This window comes from Geotrypetes seraphini, chromosome 1 (assembly GCF_902459505.1).
Source record: "Geotrypetes seraphini chromosome 1, aGeoSer1.1, whole genome shotgun sequence".
NCBI classification, from domain to species: domain Eukaryota; kingdom Metazoa; phylum Chordata; class Amphibia; order Gymnophiona; family Dermophiidae; genus Geotrypetes; species Geotrypetes seraphini.
The window spans coordinates 225,000,013-225,008,755 of record NC_047084.1 but is presented as its reverse complement, the minus strand read 5'-3'; the positions used below and the strand labels follow the sequence as shown (position 1 = coordinate 225,008,755).

Genomic DNA, 8,743 nt, shown 5'->3' with positions numbered 1-8,743 from the left:
ACACTTATCTTCACAGCTGTTGATATAAGCCAGGATCACGATCCAAAGACGCAACGATCTTACTGCAGTAACATTTCCGGCATTGAAATGAAGACAAGGAACTGATGTCCAGATCCAACAAGGCACTTGTTTCACCAATGAATGGATACTTCAGGGAATTCCCTCTTATTCCGTCCATTTAAATACCCAACATGACATAAATATGCATGAGGCATATCTCTTTCAAGCTCTGGAATGAGAGGGCATAAGATGAAGTTAAGAGGTGATAAGCTCAGGGGTAATCTAAGGAAATATTTTTTTACAGAAAGGGTGGTAAATGTGTGGTAGAGACAAAGACTGTCATTAACCTTGTTTGTTTTATCTACTATGATACTGTTTTTATATTGTAATTTTATCTTTATGTACATCGCTTTGAATTTAGATAAAGCGATTAATCAAATCTGTATTAAACTTGAAACTTGAGTTCAAGATAGCGTGGGAAAAGCACACAGGATCTTTTAGGGAGAAGATGCTGTGGATGGGCAGACTGGATGAATTTTCCAAAGTATAATAAATATCTAATTTATTTTTAATTATCTCTCTAAGTCTAATGAACTTGATCACATGAAATGATGTGTTACTTCAATTCTACATCAAACCTATAAATCACACTTCATGATCTTTCATTCTATTTCCTAACTTTAGGAATTAAGTGCAATGAGAAAGGAAGGAAAACTGAACTGTTGGATTTCTAATTTGCATGTTTATATAAATCTTAAATTCTGTTTGTATTAGCCAAGTTAATTCTACTTTTGTTTATTGCATTTGATTACTGGTAACCACCTTTCAAGTGAACCAGTGTATTGTTTCTATGTTAGTACAGAAGTCTATTTTATTGAAAAAATGTTATGTGCCTATTTGAGGCATTTGACACTAGGGCTCCTTGGTCTCATTTTTTTAAGGGCACTAAGATTCGAAAACATCACTAATAAAACAAAAGTGGAAATATTGATTACTTTTTTAAAAATTAAAGCGAGACATTGATGTACAAGATTCTGCACACTGAACTGAAATGTATGATGCTTGCTGCAAATAAGCCAGAAGAGCAGACACAGATGCTCTTGGAATAAAGTTAAAAAGGCATATGCTATGAAATTTCATCTGATTATTTTTAAGGGTCGTTATAAATAACTTCCAAAGTATAATACAATTTAAAAGTTGATAAACAGAAAGCAAGAAAGTGGGAAATGAGCAAAAACTACAGCTGTGAGAAACCATCATAAGGGAATGAATGACATAAACATTAGTGGAATGTAAGTCACAGTAACAATTAAATAATTCTAGCTTGAATGTGATTATTTATTTGCATTATTAACTATCAGCACTGAATTACAAATACTAGAAAGCAAAATAAATCTAACTAAACCATACTACAAATGTAAATGCAAACAGTTCCAACATGTTGAAAAGTAGTCCAGTCAATGGTGCCTCTGATCCTCAGCATCTTTGCAGTTGAACACGTCTAGTGTAATGGGATCTAGTCCACGGGTGGAGCTGGCGGCTCATTCCCCTGGTTCTGTGATCAAATTACAAAATATATTAATACTTAAAAAATTAGGTGATAGTATCAATATTCAGCAAAATATATAATAGTTTGTAATTTTATTTTTACTACTACTAATCATTTCTATAGCGCTATTAAACATAGGCAGCACTGTACATCAAAACATAGAAGAGACAGTCCCTGCTCAAAATAGCTTACAATCTAGTCAAGACAAACTGGACAAAAAGATATATCAATACACAGTGTTCAGGTGGGGGAATTACAGAGGGAATGATAAAATAGCTCCAAACAAGGAAAAAGAAAAAAAAACAACACACTTTTACTCCTCTAGAGACCTGGGCTTCAACTAACTCAGTCCTGCTCTTCACCAGGCTCTTGCAGTTTCAAAATGGAAAAAAAAAAACCTTATAGAATCACAGTTCACAACTATTGCCTCTCTAGGCCATAGCAACTCTCCAGTCCCAAGGAACTGGGACAGAATTGCTGGGTTCACTTCAACAATTGCTTTCAACAAGTACCCACAAAATTCCCAACCCAGGTATTCTGTGAACCCTCCCCATAATTCTGGAGGACACCCTGTTGCAATGCAGCAAACAAAAAACACACCAGCTTCCTTAGTGCTCAGTCCCAGCTGGTGTCCAGCAACTCAATTAGAGCTGTGTACTATCCAAGCCCAGCCCCCACTGCTGTGAAATACAAACTTCTCCTTTGCAGTTTTTTGGTAACCATTTCATTCAGCACATTGTCCCAGCAAAATATCTCAGAAAAACAAACAAAAAACCACAGGCAAAAATAAATTACTGGCAAGAAACTGCCAAACTCGCATCCATTTGCTCTGCTTTGTCCCCAGGCATTTCAAAGGCTATTATCTCCATATTTCTTCTGGGGCTTCCAGCTCTGGAGTATCGTGGTGTACAGGGCCTTCCCATTCCATGGGCTCCTGCTTGGTGCTTTGCCCTTGCCTGGCCAGAAGAGTCCTATCTACCAGGTCTTCCTGAGCTGCCTGCATCACACTCTTTGAGAGCTGTTTTAAACTGTTAAAGCCACTCCCTAGCTTATGTGGCTGGGGCACAGGTTTGTCTGCTCTCTTGCTCCCTCTCAGTTCAGTAGGTGTATAGCAGTTTGGAAACTGAACTTTCTCTGGGAGCTTGCTCTCCTGACAGGCTCTAGCAGCTCAAGGATAGGTTCTGGATTAGAGTCAAGCTCATTCCCTTCAGTATAGGCAGCCCTGACTTCTGCAGCCTCTCAGGCTCTACATTCCACTGGCTTCCTGCTTCTGGGGACTGGTTTAGCACAGACTTAACCCTGACAGATTCATCACTAGGGATGGAAATGTCACAGTATTTACCCAACAATTGTAGAGATCTATTCAATGTCATATAGCCTTTGTATACCTTTAAATAAGTGTGTTTTTTAAAATTCCACAGCTCTAGATTTTTTTCTGTCTTTTGAAATCAAACAGTGGTGTACAATTGCTATTTACTGTATATGAGATAAAAATGAATTCTCATGTCACCATAGCAGACATTACATAAAGTGAAAGATAGGCATCATATCAGTGTGGTGTGACACTCCATGTACCGCCACTTGCTTCTAGAGAATGACAAGGGGACACGTTTTCCCCATCCCCAGTGGATTTCTCTATCCCTGTCCTGTCCCCACGAGCTGTATCACAGTCCCTTCTCCATTCCTGCAAGCTCTGTCCTCATCTGCACAAGCCTCAAACACTAAAATCATAAGTGTTTGGGATTTGTGCAGTTAAGGCAGAGCTTGCGGGAATGGGAATGGGATAAGGACAGGGACAGGGATAGAACTAGCGGGGCAGGACAAAGATATTAAGATCCAACAGGGACAAATTTGTCCCCATGTTATTCTCTATTTATAACTAAAATATAGCACATTCAACCATTTCATATTTTGGTAAACCAACATCTTTCAAACAAACTGGTGAACCACATAGCATAGAACACATACTAAAGTTGTTGTTTTTAAATATACAGTATAACCTAATTTATACATAAAGGTATGTAATATGTACTAAATGTTCAAATTATAATAAAAACTACAAGAAACTATAGATGATGTTGCAAAGGGTACAGGGAAATACCATCATCATAAAATTACCAAATTTATTTTTTTAAGCAATAGTAGGGCAACTAGTTCTAAATCTTGGCATATAGCAGGATCTTAACAAACATATACAAAGGGAAGATAGGTTCTTATCTTGATAATCTTCTTTCTGGTATAAGGATACAGGAGTCCTGGCAAATGGGGCTATTCCCCCAAACCATGATTTTAATTTTTTTTTTTTTTGCAGAAGGATATCATCTTCATCTTTAAGCTCTACCTCCTTCCTACACTCTTGAGGAACGTAGGGAGAGGGGAGACATGATCGAAACATTTAAGTACCTCACGGGACGTGTCGAAGTGGAAGATGATATTTTCTTTCTCAAGGGACCCTCGGCCACAAGAGGGCACCCGCTCAAACTCAGGGGCGGAAAATTTCATGGCGACACCAGAAAGTATTTCTTCACAGAGAGAGTGGTTGATCATTGGAACAAGCTTCCAGTGCAGGTGATCGAGGCAGACAGCGTGCCAGACTTTAAGAATAAATGGGATACCCATGTGGGATCCCTACGAGGGTCAAGATAAGGAAATTGGGTCATTAGGGCATAGAAAGGGGGTGGGTAAGCAGAGTGGGCAGACTTGATGGGCTGTAGCCCTTTTCTGCCGTCATCTTCTATGTTTCTATGTTTCCTCAGTGGGCTGTATTGTGCTTCCTTATTTTTTACTTGCAGAAAGTGAGTTGAGGTCTCTTTCTGATCTGCTCTGAATATTCTTTCTTATTTTGGGGCTTTTATCCAAATCCTAAGGCTTTTTCAGTGTTCAAGTGGTCCCCAGTAGCCCTGGGGCAGCTTTGCCTAGGAGAGGATGCAGACTCTGTAAGTGAAGTCGGCAGCTAATAGGGCAATCCCTTTGAGGAACCTGTTTAACCAGCCTCATTAATTCTTGTGCAGCTTGGGGGTCAGTTCCCTTGGAAGCTAGCTTGCCATTGATTTATTAGGTGCCTGAGTGCAGGCTGTGCTGGCTCCCTGTTGCAGTTCAGTCGGACTGTGTTTTCCTCCCCTTGTTGTTGTGTGGATCTGTGGGGGTTGAGATCTCAGTCTGACTTTGGTCTGGCTGGCAGCCAGAAGATTGCAGCAAGTAGATATGTGTTGGCTAGCTGAAGCAGTGGTCTTCTCCAGATTCCAGCTACTGGGAAGAGATGAGGCAGGCACAACACCATTACAAACAGTGAGTACAGGCTATTAAAGCCTATGAGAGAATTGGGAGAAGGGTCAGAGTTTGCTTGTTTTGAGCATTTCTGGGGCTAGATACAGGGTCCCCACCTCCAAAAATTTCAACTTTTTTAGTGTTTATTGTGGCACAAAATTGCTGCCACCGTGGCCATCTTGGATTTCCTGATTTGAATAAAAAAGCCTCTATCTGCCTCAGCACCCCTCAATTTTCCTCAAAGTTGATTAGGATGGACTCCTTAGACTGTGATACCCCTATATCATGCCAGATTTGCATTAGATGGCAGGCTGAAGAGTATCCATGTGCTGCAGGGCACATGAAAGGGGCAGAAGCTTTGGACTTAGCTTCTCCTAGTACCTCTAAGGCTGGGAGGGGTCACAAATGCTTATTTTTCAGGGAAGAAACCCCCTTCAGAGCCATTGGATAGCAAACTGCTGAAGCGCAGATGCATGGATGCCAAGGAGTCCAAGAGGAGACAATGTGAGTCCCTGAAGGGGCCCTTGGGATCCTCTGGTCAGGCCTTTACCCCAGATTTTGTGAGTCTGATGTGTAAAGTCTATTTAACTTGTTGAGGTTTCCATCCTCACCAACTGGCTCTCCCGTGATCCCCCGTCATATGCACAATGGAGATCCCTAATGATAGTGCACCCAACACTGGAGAGACACATGGTGGGAGACTTGACTCTTGGCCCGGGTCGCAAATTTTGTCAGGTGTGGGAGCACTTCTGGCAGGACCTCACACCGCGTGCTCGCAGTAGACTTTTGAATCTTTAAGATTTTATTCCCACTCTCAGCTGTTGGACTGGCCATGGATTCTTGGGGAGGGGAGGGGAGGGGGGAGGGGAGGGGAACTGATTATATTGTTGAAAATGTTATTTCCTAAATGGTACTACTGTTTGTATTTTCTTCTTACTGCTGGAATAATAAAAATCATTTAAACATAACTTGTTGAGGTTCTCCAGCTCTATCAGAGGTAGCGCTGATAACTGTGCAAGGGGATTTTCCCGCTGAAAGCGCTCACCCTCCTGAAGAAGCCTCCAATCTGGAACCAGAGGACCAGTCGGACAAAGACGGGGGGACTGGAGATCAGAATCTATGCCTTTGCTATCCCAGAGTGAAGCTTTGCTTCTAGGAGATTTGGGGTCTCGAGGAGAAGCCGGTAGTCAAGAGGCAATGGTAGCATTTGATCAGGGGGAAGACCCGACAGTAAGCTGTCTGTTTAAATTGACAGCGCTGATAGAACTTATAGATTCACTGCGAGTTGAATCTTGAATCTCTGCAGACTTTGGATACCCTGTGCTTTGTTATGAGCACTTCTCAGATTCAGACCACCTTTTCTCCATCCCATCTGGATATTACTGCATTAATCATGGAGCACTGGGAGGCCCTGGAGGGCTCCTTACGGGTTGCTAAGACAATGTCAAAGCTGTACCCCATGGCTCTGGTATTTTATCAACTGTTTGTTCATCCTAAAGTGGATTCATTGGTAGCTCAGGTTACCAAGGGTACTTCCCTGCCTAGTGAAGGGCAAGTCATTTTGAAGGATGCGCAGTGTCCTCGTTCTTGGTATGCACTTGCCATACTAGTGTACATCACATTCCAGCCATGGATGATGACATCTACCCCCCAGTTAGTAAAGGTGGGGATTGATTATATAACAGATGCTCTTTATGACATTATCAGAGTCATGAGCAAAGTTTCTGCTTATTCCATCTCCGCCCGCAGAATACTCTGGATCAGGCAATAGGCGGGAATTCCACTTCTAAAGCCACTTTAAGAAGGCTACCATTTAAAGGACAAACACTTTTTGGTAAGGATCTCTCTATACAATCTTATCGCCAGTGTGGCAGATTGTCGCCCAAAAGCATTACCAAACCACAAGACCCTAGAGACTTTGGTCAAGGTAATTTTCAAGGCTCTCAATTATTTTATCAGTACTGTATTCAGGTATCCACAGACAGTATCAGGGATATAGACAGAGATTTGGCAGCAACAGGTGACCTTAATGCTCTGGTTCTCACGCCTCAACAGCCTCCAAGAAATCACAATAATGCCAGGTTGGTAGCCACACCTCTGCAGATAGGAGGATGGCTGTCAGACTATTAAGAGGTGTGGACTAAGATCTGCTGGGACTGCTGGATACTGGATATCATTCAAGAGGAATTCAAGCTCAAATTTTACCACCCTCTGACAGAGCTGTTTGTTGATTCTATGTCCGGATGGCCAGAGAAAGCTGTCAGGGTCCAAACGATGGTCCAAAGACTCTTAAGCATTCAGACCATAAAGCGTGTATCCCAATTGTGCTTGGACAGCTACTCTATATAATTCATAGTGCCCAAGAAAAACTCAGGCTAATACTGTATCTGAAGTCCGTCAATGCAGTCCTGAAAGTATCTAATTTCTGCATGGAGACTGTTTGGTCAGTCATTGCGGTGGCAATGCCCAGGGAATTTCTAGTCTTTTTGGATCTAACAGAGGCTTACATGCATAGGAAGTATTTAAGATTCCATGTACTGGGGAGATATTTTCAGTTCTCCGCACTTCCCTTCAGTCTGGCATTAGCGCCGTGCACCTTCACCAAGGTGATGGTTATGGTGGCTGCGCATCTCCACGAGGCAGGGATACAGGTGCACCCATACTTGGACGATTGGCTAATCAGAGTCCCATCCAAGGTGGAGGGAGAGCAAACAGTGACACAAGTGGTTTGGCTATTGCAGGACCTGGTTTGGATTGTCAATTTCCAGAAAATCCACTTAGAGCTATCCCAATCCCTGGAGTACCTGGGAATCTGTTTCAGCACAGCAGAGGGCCATGTCTTTCTTCCTGAGCCACACAGACAGAAGCTAATAAGACAAACTGCAGACCTGTCGATGATGCCAGTCCTTAGGGCTTGGCACTATCTCCAAGTGCTGGGATTGATGACAGCAACCATAGAGATTGTCCCTTGAGTGATTGTCCCTTAAGTGAAGGCTCACATGCGTCCCCTCCAGGACACATTGTTATCTCACTGGTCCCCACTGTTGTATTCTCTCCAGATGCCGCTGTCCTGGATGGAGATAGTATGGCAGAACTTGAGGTGGTGGCTCCACCCAGAGTCCCTGTTAAAGAAGATGCCACTCCACATATCCTCTTGGGAGATCCAGATGACAGATGACAGCCTTTATGGCTGGTAGGCTCATTGCCAGGGTCATCCAGTGCAGGGACAATGGACAGCTTCTCAGAGGAAATGGTCTATAAACCAAATGAAACTGCAAGCTATTTGTTTAGTGTTAAGGGTGCTGGAAAAATCCCTGCATGACAAGGCAGTCAAGGTTTTCTTGGACAATGCTACAATGGTGGCTTATGTCAACAGACAGGGTAGCACCAGGAGTGCTTCATTGTACCTAAAGGCCCAGTTGTTGTTCCAGTGGAAGAGGCCCATCTGCAGGCAATTTTAGCAGCACATGTAGTGGGAGTGGAGAATGTGCAAACCAACTATCACAGCGAGCAGACACTGGACCCAGAGGAGTAGACGTTGTCCCAGGAAGCCTTCGACTGCATTGTGCATTGCTAGGAGAATCCAATATTTGACCCGATAGCTTTGGCAGTAAATAAGAAAGTAGATCACTTTTTCAGCCGAAGATTCAAACCCAGAAGCACCAGATTCGATGCTCTAGTCCAATCTTGGTCAGTGAAAGGACTGCTGTACATGTTTCCTCCATAGCCCATGATAGGATGAGTCATTCACAGAATTGCAAGCCACCCAGGGTTGGTAATCCTGGTGGATATGGATTGGCCACGTCGGTCATGGTACGCAGATCTGGTATGCCTCAAAAGAGAAAAGGGTCTTAAGTTACTAGTTCATCTGGAGCTTCTATGTCAGGTTCCAGTTCCTATGGAGAATCTGGATTGCTTTGGGCATAT

The 8,743-nt window shown here is 42.8% G+C and overlaps 1 long non-coding RNA gene across 1 annotated transcript; it reads right to left on the bottom strand.

Moving 5' to 3' along the window:
• Positions 1 to 757: 757 nt before the first annotated feature.
• Positions 758 to 2,120, bottom strand: LOC117352617. The gene is made up of 2 exons (XR_004537746.1): positions 1,861 to 2,120; positions 758 to 1,555 (listed from the first exon to the last, which is right to left on the bottom strand). It is a non-coding gene; the product is annotated as an uncharacterized LOC117352617 (long non-coding RNA).
• Between the last annotated feature and the right edge of the window lie 6,623 nt (positions 2,121 to 8,743).